Source organism: Cornus florida, unplaced genomic scaffold, assembly GCF_030987335.1.
Source record: "Cornus florida cultivar Cherokee Brave unplaced genomic scaffold, ASM3098733v1 CherokeeBrave_3.0.0_Hap2_Chr01, whole genome shotgun sequence".
Classification (NCBI taxonomy): domain Eukaryota; kingdom Viridiplantae; phylum Streptophyta; class Magnoliopsida; order Cornales; family Cornaceae; genus Cornus; species Cornus florida.
The window spans coordinates 103,167,250-103,181,762 of NW_026775571.1; positions in this window are offsets into that span (position 1 = coordinate 103,167,250).

Genomic DNA, 14,513 nt, shown 5'->3' on the forward strand with positions numbered 1-14,513 from the left:
ATTTAATTAAATAACACAAATACCATTAAGCAAATAAATTATTCAATTAACTAACACAATTAACACAATTCACTCAACTAAGCAAATTAATAAGCAAATACACAATTAAACAATTAAAACAAAACAATTAAACAATTAAAAATACAATTAAACAATTAAAAATACAATTAAGCAATTAATTAAATACCAGGACTATCCTTTTAAAATTAGGGGTATTACAAAGCTCCCATTCGAAGTCTAACAAAAACAGGCCCCCAAACTGGAAATGTGCAACCTGCAAGGGAACACTGAGAGAAATAGTGGGGAAAAGATACAAAAGACAGAATTAACAATGAAACATTAAAAGAAAATAATTAACAGACAATAAAAGAAAAGAGGGAATTTTCATTCAAAAATAGGTGGACATGATTACAAAAGGAACTGAAATTCTATCATGACTAACCAGATCAACTATGACATAAACAGATCCCCAAGTTCAAAAACTAGAACAGCAACAGAAAATAGAAACATAAACATGTGAAACAAAAGATGGGTCACGAACGGGCAACTAGCTACGGGCCAAGGGGAAAACGGGCAAGGATTGCATTGAGGAGGGATTGAGTTTCACGCCTTTCATCCTATGCCACACGATGGTCCTCAGTTACAACACGACGGTCCTCCTCCGCACACAAGTACTCCTCTCGGATTGTCCTATTGTAGTCCGCCAAGGTATGCTCAAAACGATCCATCCGAGCATGGATACCTGCGATGCTAGCTCGCAGCAAAGCATGGTCCTGCTGAGAGTCAACAAGAGGCTCCTTCCATTCAGCATCCTCAGCCATGGGATCATCCTTGGAAAAATGAGGAGATGGATCCCGAGGGGAAGGAGGAGCAGTGGGCTGAACGGGCCTAGAATGGCCAAGAACATTGTTCCAATAGCGGATGGTAAATACCTGAACCTTTTTGCCTTTTTCTTCACGAGGCGGGATGATGAAACCTTTGTGTTTCAGGAGCTTAGTAATGAAGAAGGGTAATGGCAAAGCCCAAGCTTGGGCTCGTTGATGCAGGGAGTTAAGGCAGTCGTCCCAGAACCGCACAAATTGGCTCCAAATGAGCTCCGAAATAAAGATCCATTGGTCTTGGTCCAGGGCATACAAAGCCTGTAACATCAGACCTCGGCGCTCGGTGCTGTGCACCAAGGGGCAAATATTGTGCTTAAGCACGGAGTCAAAGAACCACACGCATTCAGGTAGGGTGGATTTTAGTGTATAGCTCCGGGGTCAATAAGGATCATCCACATTGCAATGGCAGCAACAACTTGTTCCACAGTTAGATTATAAGTTCCTCATATAAAGGAAGATTCTCATGATTCACAATATCATCGAGGCACTCCAGAGGACAGCCGGATACAGTCATAATGTCAACAAGAATGAATGAATAGAGAGTGCCAGAAATTGAAGTGGTGAAAGTGTTAGGCTGGTCGTCCGGGCAATTGAGGTTTTGATAGAACAGTCGTACCACGCGGGGGTAGGCGATCTTTGCAACAGGCTTGCAAATGTGCTGAATGCACCGGTTAGCTAATTCTGCGGCAGCTCACGAAGTGGTGGGAAAAGTGTCAAAGACATCCGTGAGCGGAAAGAGAAGCTCATAGTTGATCTTTTTCGTAAGCCAAGGTTCTCAGGGTTGTTCACGATTAACAGCGGGGGCATCCGTAGATGGCCTAGGACGGCAAGAAGGTCCAGCACGAGACATTTGGAGAATTGGACGTGGATGGGGAATTTCAGTGAGCACCTGGCGAGCACCAAGAGAGAAGAAAGGTGAGAGTGAGAGCAATGGATGATAAAACCTAAAATTTTTGAACAATAGAGCTCTCTAGCCTATAGCAACAACATCAATAAACATCCAAACCTCCAAAAATGCAATGCCCACACTCCTCAAAATGAAAACAATAAAAAGGAAAAAGAAAAGGAAAAGAAAAAAGAAACGTACCTTGAGAGGAGAATGGAGAGAAGGAAGAATGGGATGAGGAGGGAGGATGGAAGTGTTAGGTATCTGTAAGGGATTGGTGCATGAATGGGGGAGAGGGAAGGCTAGGGGAGTTATGGAGGGGAATTGAATGAGAGAGGTCATGGGGGAGAGGGGATGAATGAGTGAAACAGAAAAGATTGGGAGAGGGAAAGTCGGTTTAAAAGGGGGAGGAATCAGCACGAGGGCTCGAAGAAGGGTCTTCGAGCGCTCGAAGAAAGGGCAGAAGGCGTGGGGGAAATTGGTATCAAGGCACGAGCACTCGAAGAAAGTACTCCGAGCACTCAAAGAGTACTTCATGAGCGCTCATGAAGAGTATGGAATGACGAGAAGGCCTTGATGCCAACACACGGGCGATCGTGTGTCTATACGAGCGCTTAAAAACAGGTCAGAAGAAAAATTCGTATCTCCGAGCACTCAAAGACTCGGCAGTGGACATTTTGGAACTTACGAGCGCTCGAAAAAGACTCAGGAGCGCTCGAAACTGCAGTGCAAAACTTTTCCAAGTCCTATGGATTTCAATCTTTGCTGCACGGCATTAGCAATGAGGTCAGAGAGTGCCAATACAGAATCTAAGTGTTCTTATAAACCTGGAAGACCTCGAAAAATGGGCATTTCGGAAATAAAAGCTCATGCACAAGAGTACTATTCCGAAGGCCCTTTAAAGTCGATAGCTAGACGAAGCAAGATCATGCATTAGTCCTCGTAAATTGGGTTCGTCAAGAGGACTTTCTCAACTTTACGGATTGGGACTATGCCGTCAATGTAAGGCTTAAACCGTTGGCCATTAACCTTAAACAGGGATCCATCGGTAGGATCTTGGAGTTCAACTGCACCATGAGGAAAGACGGATGTGATGACATAAGGACCATCCTACCACGAACAGAGTTTACTGGGAAAGAGTCTCAATCTAAAGTTGAAAAGCCAAACTTTCTGCCCGGGGGCAAAAGACTTTTTGACAATGTGCTTGTCATGAAAAGCTTTAAACTTTGCCTTATAGATTTTGGCGCTTTCATACACATCATTTCGAATTTCCTTAAGCTCATTGAGTTGTAATTTGCAAGTAGAGCTTGCTTGTTTGAGATCAAAGTTGAGCCTTTTTATAGCCCAAAAAGCATGGTGCTCTAATTCGACTGGGAGATGACAAGCTTTTCCAAAGACAAGCCGATATGGCGACATACCAATGGGCGTCTTGTAAGCTGTCCGGTAGGCCCAAAATGCGTCGTTTAGTCTTAATGACCAATCTTTGCGGTCCGGTTGACCATTTTTTCCAAGATATGCTTAATCTCCCGGTTAGATACCTCCACTTGACCACTCGTTTGAGGGTGATAAGGTGTGGCAACCTTGTAAATGATAGAGTATTTAGAGAGGACGGATTTAAGATAACGATTTCTGAAATGAGATCCGCCGTCACTGATGATTGCTCGGGGCGTACCAAAACGACTAAAGATGTTGGACTGAATGAATTTGATTACGACTTTATGATCATTAGTTCTGGTAGCCTCGGCTTCAACCCATTTGGAAACATAATCCACCGCTGCAAAGATGTACTCATAGCCATAAAAAGATGGAAATGGTCCAATGAAGTCGATCCCCCATACATCAAAAATTTCAACAATTAAGATGGGAGTGAAGGGCATCATGTCTCTTCGGGACATGGATCCGAACCTTTGACATCGTTCACATGATTTACAGAAGTTATAAGTATCCCGAAACAAGGAGGGCCAATAGAATCTGCTTTGAAGGACTTTGTCAGCGGTCTTTTTGGCACTAAAGTGGCCTCTACAAGCAAGAGTGTGGCAGATATTTAGGACACTTGTGGTTTCGGTTTCAGGAATGCATCGCCAGATGATTTGATCCGAGCAATATTTAAACAACTCTGGATCTTCCCAAAAAAAAATTTTGACTTGGGAGAAGAACCGGTCTTTCTCTTATTTAGACCATTTGGACGGAATTTTTCCTACCGCTAGGTAGTTTACAATGTCCGCAAACCGTGGGAGACTTAAATGAGAAATCTGAAAAAGTTGTTCATCCGGAAAGGAATCACGGACTGCCGCAAATTCAGAAGATTTTTCAACGAGTAAGCGAGAAAGATAGTCTGCGACAACATTATCGGTCCCCTTTTTGAAGTAAGAGTATCCATCGAATTAGGCAGGGTTTGGTCTCTTTTTTCGCGAGCAAGTGCCTAAGAGCGGCATGATCCGAAAAAACTATGACCTTGGAGCCAAGAAGATAGGAATGGAATTTATCTAAGGCATACACCACAGCTAGCAATTCTTTTTCAGTGGTGGTGTAATTTAACTGAGCATCGAGGAGAGTCTTGCTAGCATAATAGATGACGTATGGAAGTTTTTCCACACGTTGGCCCAAAACCGCACCTAATGCATAATCGGATGCATCACACATGATCTCAAAGGGAAGAGACCAATTTGGCGGTTTCATGATTGGGGCGGATGAGAGAAGAGTGCGAAGTTTAATGAAAGCTTCCATACAAGCTTCATCAAATTGAACGGAACATCCTTGGCAAGAAGATTACACAAGGGCCGAGAAATTTTGCTAAAATCTTTTATGGAGCGACGATAAAATCCGGCATGGCCAAGGAAGGAGCGGACTTGACGGACGGAATTCGGAGGAGGAAGATTAGAGATCAACTCTACTTTGGTCTTATCCACCTCAATTCCCTATTTAGAAATGACATGTCCTAGAACAATGCCTTCTTGGACCATAAAATGGTTTTTCTCCCAACTTAGAATGAGATTTGTCTCTTTGCATCTTTGGAGTACAAGAGATAAATTATGGAGATATGAGTCGAAGGAGGAGCCAAAGATGAAGAAATCGTCCATGAAAACTTCCAAGAACTTTTCAACTATATCAGAAAATATGGACATCATGCACCTTTGAAATGTTACCGGAGCATTGCATAGCCCAAAAGGCATGCGTCGATAAGCAAAAGTTCCAAAGGGACATGTGAAGGTTGTTTTCTCTTGATCTTAGGGGGCGATTGCCACTTGGTTATAGCCGGAATAACCATCAAGAAAACAATAGTAGTTTTGGCTAGTTAGCCTTTCTAGGATTTGATCAATGAATGGGTGTGAAAAATGATCCTTCCTAGTTGAAGAGTTGAGTTTCCGGTAGTCTATGCACCCACGCCACCCGGTGGTGGTTCGTTGAGGCACGAGCTCACCCGCTAAATTTTCAACAACGGTGAGGCCGAATTTCTTTAGAACAACCTGCGTGGGGCTTACCCACTTGCTATCGGAGATGGGATAGATGATTCCCGCATCTAGCAATTTGATCACTTCTTTCATGACCACTTCCTTCATATTTGGATTCAACCAGCGCTGAACCTCTCTAGTAGGCTTTGCGTCCTCCTCCATGTGGATGCGATGCATACAAATAGAGGGGTCAATTCCTTTCAAATCAGCCACTGCCCAACCAATAGCTTCTTTATGCTCTTGAAGCACAGCTAAAAGGCTGGTTTCTTGGTCCTTTAGAAGGTCTAATGCAATGATGACTGGAAGAGTTTGATTTGCACCAAGATACATATACTTGAGGTGGGCCGGGAGTGGCTTAAGTTTAAGTTATGGTGGAGATTTCAATGATGGGACCAGAGGAGTAGTGGAAAGTTACGGAAGCGGTTCTCTTAGAACTTTCGAAGGAGGAATATCCGTGATAGTACCAACATCAAGTAAAGAATTGGCTTCTTGGATGGATTGATCAATATCAAAGTTTAAGAAGTCGAAATGAGACATGCAAGTTTCAAGGGGATCCTTGGTTAGGATGAAGGGGAGAGATTCTTCAACCACTTCATCGATGACATTAAAAAGAAAACAATCATCCTCGTTGGAGGGATGTTGTGTTGCATGGAAGATATGGAGTTTGACTTGCATGTTTCCAAAGGCAATGTCCATCACCCCAGTTCGGCAATTAATGGAAGCATTAGCCGTAGCTAAGAATGGCCTACCGAGGATCATGGGAATATGCTTCTTTGGGTCATGAACCGGTTCCGTGTCAAGAACCACAAAGTCTACCAAGAAGTAGAATATGTCCACTTTGATTATGACATCCTCAAGAATGTCTCGTGGATGCTTGACTGATCTATCGGCAAGTTGCAAGACCACAGAATTTGGCTTAAGATCTCCCAAACCAAGTTGTAAGTAAACTGAGTATGGAATTAAATTCACACTAGCTCATAAGTCAAGGAGGGCCCTCTCTATCTTGTTGTCACCAATGACACATGAGATTGTCGGGGCACCCGGATCCTTATACTTTGGAGGAGTGCTGTGCTGAAAGATAGCACTAACATTCTCAGTTAACCTTACTTTCTTTGGCAAATGATTTTTGGAAATGCGCTTTTGAGTGCACAAATCCTTAAGAAATTTTTGCATAGGGAGGGATTTGCTTGATAGCATCCAAGAGAGGCAAGTTGATCTTCACTTGCTTGAAAACTTTTAGCATGTCTTGAATTTTACAATTCTTATTCCCAATATGTGTCAACTCTCAGAGACGTTGAGAAAACGGAGCTTTTGGCTCATAAGAAGTTTCCACATTTGGGGTGACAAGCTTAGGATTTTCATGAATAGGATTTGGATTAGAAGAGCTGGTATTTGGATTTGAATTTTTCGGAGGAGAATTTTCCTCATCTTTGTTTCCATCAACCTTGTTGTCAACAACTCGACCACTCCTAAGGTTGGTGATTGCTTGAACATGTTCATGACTCAGCCCACTCGGAGGAGGGGATTCATCAATCACATCCATCCCTCTAGGATTTTCAAATGGTTGAGCGGGAAGCTTACCCTTGTCCTTTTGGAGCAATTGATTTATGGAGTTAGCTATTTGACCCACTTGATTCTCAAGGTTAGCTATGGACTGAGTATAAGAATGAACCATTTGGAGAGTGGGTTGCAAAGATGTCAAGAGTTGCTTGTTGGAATCCATCATTTGCATATTTAATGATTCCATCATTTGCTTGTTTGCAGTCAAGATTTCATCGGTTGGAAACACAGGAGGTTGATTAGAGACATTTGGATTATACGAAGGACAGTAACTTGAAGAGGCTGGAAATTGCCTATTTTGAAATTGAGAAGGGGGCTGATTTTGATGCCCCGGATTTTGGAATTAAGAATTTTGTGGGGCTTGTTGCCTCCACGAGAAATTCGGATGATCTCTCCATCCCAGATTGTAAGTATTGGAATATGGATTATTCCCGGGCCTTGAAAACATCGCATTTGCTTGCTCTTGATTGGTATTGGAAAATTGTTCTGGTGTGGGACAATCTTCCGAGAGATGGAATGGACTAGTACATGATGCGCAAACCGCACTTGCCGAATTTTGAGACAAAGAGGGGGAAAGATATGGTGCCATCAATTGATATAATTTATGAGCTATGGCATCCACCTGGGAAGATTCCTCCCTCATTGTTTTTGGTTGACAAAGATTGGTGTTCTTTGTATTGGTTGAGGTTGGACCACTACGAGAATTATGCTGCAACGAGTTTTCACTCAAATTCTCAAGTAAGGTCCATGCCTCATCCGCACTTTTAGACATGAACATCCCCCTACAAGATGAGTCAACCATGAATCTATGTGGGTCGGTTAACCCAGCATAGAAGGTTTGCACTAATTGTCATTTTGGAATTAAATGGTGCGTAAATTTCCTAAGAAGATCTTGAAATTTCTCCCAAGTCTCATAGAGTTGTTCCCCTCGCTTTGTGAAAAGCTAATAATGGAACGCCTCATTAAATTGGTTTTACTCACTGGATAATATTTTTTTAAGAATTCTTGCTGCAGTTGAGCCCATGTGGTGATGGAATTTGCAGTAAGGGAGTTCAACCAATATTTTGCCCTTTCTTTTAAGGAAAATGGGAAGAGATGTAAATAGAGAGCATTGTCAAGAAAGCCCCTCAGCTTGATGGTAGAGCATATTTCAAGGAATTCATCAAAGTGCTTATAAGGGTCCTCATTTTCAAAGCCATAAAAAGATGGAAGTATTTGGATGGTGCTAGATTTGATTTCATATTGAGCGGCCTCAATGTTTGTCATTACTATGCAAGAGTAGTAGGGATGAAATGGTCCCTAAGAGTCATGGGAACCACATTTGGAATTTCGGCCCTATCATTATTAATCCCCTCATTTCCTACATTTTCAGCCATTGTGTTAAATTCAATTTCAAGCTCTCTTATATGAGAAGATTCCCTAAAGTTTCGTCTAAAAGTTCTTTCAAAAGAATTTATGTCAATTGGCGAGTCAATTGTGGGTAGGGAAAGTGATCGACGACCAAACATCAATAACTCATAACACAATCATCACAACAATTCATCATCATCAACTCTATATACGATTTTCCCTTTCTCCTCAATTATTAAGACAGAAATTAAATGGCCACAACAAGGACCGATGCTTGCAGTTGAAAAATACATAATAAGATAGCCTCGACAAGGGCTCACAAATTAACTATTGCTAAATTCTATTCACATGCGATCTATTAACAACCCGAAAATAGAGAGTCAAAGAACTTACCTGGGGGCCTCTAGACTTACAAATTTGCTAGCGTTCCCTCGGCGAGCTTCAAGTCCCTAGAATCTCACAAACAACTTATAACACAAAGATGGTCAAAACCACACAAGAAATATTCACAAATCACAATATTAACAATCAAACCAAAGTTAATCCTAGAGCTTCGGTTGCTAAACTGTTTGCAGTCCCCGGCAACGACGCCAAAAATTGATCGGTTTGTCAATCATACATCAACTTTGCAATAACACAAATCATTGTAAAAAAGGGCTATTGGTTGGGTAAGTCGAACCACTAGGACTGCTAGTTTAGGGCAACCTAAGTGTCTAGAATCATTTTTAGAATGATACAGGGGGTTATAGAGGATTTGTTGGATTGTCACTAAGATTGTGAATTGAAATGCACATAAAACAAGAATGCTAGGAAATAAAAGGCAAAGACAATAAAAATGAGAATTAGGGAAGTGAATCAGCACTAAACCCTGAACACATGCTAGATCAAGACTAAATTGGGAATAGACAATATATATGTAATGGTCAAGACTTATGTAGCAACACATAGTTGCCTTATAATCATTTAGAAGTTCATTAAATCAACACAAGAATGATCCATCAAAAGCTAATACATTTGAACTACCTAACTAGGGTGTAGCATTAAATACACTATCTTAAGCAAAAGATCATCAAGCATTCAATCAAATAATGAAGCACATGAAGCTAGAAATTAAGCATAAACCATCAAAAGGATTACCTAAGCAATGGACTATCAAAGTTCTCTATCAACATGCCATTAAACCATTTCATAACCTTTTTTTTTCATTATCACTATGAAAACATAAGTAATATGATTAATGTAAGACATCATCTAAAACAAGATAATCAACTTAGAAAAATCATTCATATACATCAATATCCATTACAACAAATGAAGTGCTCTAGATCATGAAAAGACCATAGATTATACATTGCAATCCCCAAATTAAAACTGAGCTAAAACATGCTTAGAAAGGAGGACTTCATCACCTCCCTAGAGGAAGAGTTACTTACCCATGGATGCCATAGAAGAAGGAAGAAGCTTGGGGGAAACTCCCATTTTCGAGCTCAACCTTATAGCTACCCAAAACTCTCTTCTCTTTTCCTTTCTTTTTTTCTCCTCCAATCCTGAAAAAAAATATGATCCCCCCTAATACAAGCTCCACCTCTTCTTTTTGTAGACAAGATGTCTACCAACCCTCTACAAAACAAGGCTCAACTTTTTTCCAAAAGAACAACTCCAACCAACTCATAAAAGAGGGAAATCAGAAATTGAGGGAATCAAGGCACAAGTGGGTCTGCAATGTTCCTTCGAACACTCAAAGATTGCAGGACGAGCGCTCGAAGGTGCCTTGGAACAAAAACTTGCTGGCTCGAGAACATGGACGAGCCCTCGAAGGTGGGTCTTCGACTGCTAGAAGATGCCTTGGACCATTCCATCCTGATTTAGAGCGCTCGTATGACATGGATCAGCTCACGTGGATTTCTCATAACTGCCGCATGAGCGCTCGAAGGTGCATCAGTTTGTATTTTTGACTTCTTCTATTTTGGACTTCTCCTATATGGCATTAGCATTGGCCCCTTTTGTTCTCTTTTGCATTGATGAAGGCTTCCTGGATCTCCTTTAGCATATTCTCCTCGGCAATCATCGGCTGCAACAGCCCGAAATGACCTGATCTTTACAGAAAGCCTCAAAACTTCCATTTTATTTCCAATTTGGAATGCAACCTGAAAATTCATAAAAACACAAAACTTGGAGAAAATCTATACATATAAACCATAAATGGACTTAACTAATGCAAATAAGGGTGCTTGAATATGCAATATTCGGCGCTTATCATCAACATCCATACAGTGACTCAATGAACAAGCATGTATGATCAATACAGAATTTTTTTTTTTTTTTTTTTTTTTTGAAGATTGCTTTTTGAAGTCAACATCAATTCACAGCCCTCCACGACGCCGACAACATCAACAGTGACTCGTTACCACCATCACTCTCTCTAATCGCCGCGGTTGCACCTGTTTGTCCCCACCGGATCCATTGTTGCTGATGGGTTCTTCGCAGATCAGATCAGCCATGGCCGGCCACTCTCCAAGGTCGTCGTCTTGTTCACCAGCGACGCAAGCCACCTACTATGTTGAATTTTTTGTTTTGAAACAATGACGACGCCACTGCCCGCAGCCATCACAAGCCGCTGCCGTCGCCGGATCTCTCTGTCGTCGCTATTGCCGGATCTGAAACTCTGCCACCGCGGCCATCTCAAAAGTTGAATCTATATATATATATATATATATATATATATATATATATATATACCAAAAAAAAAAAAATCAAAACCCTCTGTTTGCCCCCTGTGTAATACTGTTCCAGTTCTGGATAGTTCAAAACTAAACCAGTTTTGTAACCTTATTTGAAAACTAGTTCTGTGATAAACTCTTTCAAAAAAAAAAAAAAAAAAAGAGTGAAAAAAATATTGAATCATTTGGAACAGACAAGTCTACCTACAAATGCACTCATTACAATCAGACTGGTCATACCAAAAGTCGTTGTTTCAACTTGTGGGATATCTAGAATGGTGGGATCATCGCCGTTGGAAGAAGAATTCAACAAAGACCTCCACTGCAACAGTTGTTAAGACAACAGATACTGGTGGCAAGAATTTCAGTATTTCTATACATGTTGCTAATAGTGCATGGATAATTGATTCTGGTGCCACAGATCATATGACATTTGATTCTAAACAAGTCTCACCTCTTAATTCATCCTCACACAAATTTGTTTCTACTACCAATGGGACTTCGACCCCGGTTATTGGGGAAGGACCTTTGACACTCACTGATAATCTATATTTAGATTTTGTTTTAGTTGTTCCATTTTTAGATTCTAATCTTTTGTCAGTTTCCCAAATAACAACAGTTTTATCTTATGTTGTCATTTTTTGGCCTGATTTTTATGTGTTTAAGGACATCTAAACAAAGCAAACGATTGGTTGTGGTATTAGGCGAGGGAAACTGTATTACTTGGATTTGTTGTCCAAAAGTTCCGACAAGCATTGACAGTGGATGGTTCTGAGGGGGAGAAAAAAAAAATTTGAAATCTGGCTATGGCATCGACGTCTGGGGCATGCTTCCTTTGGTTATCTGAAAAAATTATTTCCTAATTTGTTTACAAAATGTGATGTTTCTAGTTTCCGCTGTGATGTTTGTGAACTAGCAAAGAGCCACCGTGTTTCATATCCATTATGTTTGCATAAAAGTCCACTTCCTTTTATGCTTATACATTCTGATGTTTGGGGTCCGTCCAAAGTCACTACTTTAGGTGGATCCCGTTGGTTTACTACTTTTATTGATAACTGTACCAAAATGACCTGGTTGTGCTTGATGAAGTCCAAAGGTGAAGTGAACTTATTATTTCAGAAGTTTCATAAAATGGTTGAATCTCAATACAATGCACATGTTCAGGTTCTCCGTAGTGATAATGGTGGAGAATATCAAAGTTTTGACCTTCAGCAGTATTTGGAAGCACATGGAACTATTCATCAAACCACTTGTTCCAATACACCCCAGCAGAACGAGGTTGCAGAGCGAAAAAATCGACACTTATTGGAGGTTGTTCGTGCTTCATTGATAGAAGTGCATATGCCATTATCGTATTGGGGAGAAGCACTTACCTTTGTAGCATATCTCATCAATCGAGTACCTTCCAACTCTATTGCCTTCCGGACACCATTGCAGGCTCTCACTGACGCAATTGTTGCCCCAACCGTCCCAAATCTACCTCCTCATGTATTTGGTTGTGTAGTATTTGTACACCTCTATAAGCATCAACGCAACAAACTAACTCCTCGAGCATTACGATATGTTTTTCTCGGATATGCTACTCATCAAAAGGGGTATCGTTGTTATCACCCTCCCACTCGATGAATGTTTATCATAATGAATGTTGTCTTTCATGAAGACTCGATGTATTTTTCCTCTACGTCTGAACTTCAAGGGGAGTACCAAAATGAAATTCAGACTCTAGATTATGATTATCACATTTTTAAGGATGGAGATTCTAATGTTAATGACTCACAAGTTGGACCAAACAATCAGGAATCAGCAGAATTGGATTCGAATGGTATAAGTTTGGATCAAAGTGGTGATGAACGCCTAGAAATAGAAAGTATGGCGCCAACCCTATCATCGTCCGCGTTCGAGTCCCTCGTAACTGATATATCAAACCAATCGCCTGCTGAGGATGTTCCTAATTTGGTGCCTGAGCCACTCAGAAAATAATTACCACCACATCACACTAGAGGTATTCCTAAACCCACATATGAACCCGAACTTTTTAGTAAAGTTAAGTATCCCATGAGCAATAATGTGTCGAACTATCATTTGTCAAGATCAAATTTATCATCTGTAAATCAATTATCTACTATATCTATTCCTATCAATGTGCAGGAAGCCTTAGCTGACCCTAGGTGGAATGCAGCTATGAACGAGGAATTGAAATCCTTGCAAAAAAAAATGAAACTTGGGAACTCATTGATCCTCCACCAGGAAAGAAACCAGTTGGATGTCGATGGATTTACATTGTGAAGTATAAAGCAGATGGCACAGTTAAACGCTTTAAAGCAAGATTGGTGGAAAAAGGCTACACTCAAACCTATGGAATCGATTATACAGAGACGTTCGCACCTATAGCCAAAATAAACACAGTTCGTGTCTTGTTGTCTTTAGTTGCGAACTTGGATTGGCCATTGCAACAATTCGATGTGAAGAATGCCTTTCTGCATGGTGAATTATCTGAAGTAGTCTACATGGATCTCCCACCAGGATGCATGATACCCGAAAAGTATAGTCGAAAGGTCTGCAGGTTTAAGAAATCATTATATGGGTTAAAACAATCTCGAAGAGCATGGTTTGGAAAATTCACAAAGTCTATAATAGCATTTGGCTACCGTCAGAGCAATTCAGACCACACGTTATTTCTGAAGAAGCAACAGGGTAAGATTACTGCACTCATTGTATATGTAGATGACATGGTGGTTACAGGGAATGATCCTGAAAAAATGAAGGCTCTCAAGAAGTACTTGTCAAGAGAATTCGAAATGAAAGATCTAGGATTTTGAGATATTTTCTTGGGATCGAAGTATCTCAATCTAATAAAGGAATCTTTCTATCTCAAAGAAAATATGCCTTAGATCTATTACAAAAGCCTGGCATGACAGCATGTCAACCAGCTGAGACACCAGTGGAAAAATGACTGAAGTTATGTATTGAGTCCAACCAAGTACCTACTAATAAAAGAAGATACCAAAGACTTGTAGGGAGATTGATGTATTTAGCACACACGAGACCAAATCTGGCTTATGCATTAAGCATTGTTAGCCAGTTTATGCATGATCCTGGAAAGCAGCATATGAATGCAGTTATGTGCATTTTAAGGTATTTGAAATATACTCTTGGAAAAGAAATTTTGTTCACTAAAAATGCTGGTCATCGAAACATAGATGCATATACTGATGCTGATTGAGCTGGAGCTATAGATGATAAGCGATCTACTTCTGGTTACTTTATTTTTGTAGGAGGTAATCTTATTACATGGAGAAGAAACAAAATGTTGTTGCTCGCTCGAGTGCAGAAACTGAATTCAGAGGTATGGCGCTTGCACTTTGTGAAACATTGTGGTTAAGATTTCCCTTGCGGGATTTGGGTTATCTACCTGGGCAACCTATTCGGCTCTATTGTGACAATAAAGCAGCATATGATATTGCCCATAATCCAGTTCAACATGATCGTACGAAGCATGTCAAAATAGACAGATTTTTTATTAAGAAGAAGTTGGATGGGAAAATTGTAGAGTTACATAAGATTCGATCTGAGAATTAACTAGCTGACATTCTCACCAAAGCAGTCTCAAATCAAGTGTTTTCAAAAAATTTAAACAAGTTGGGCATGTGTGACATCTATACAC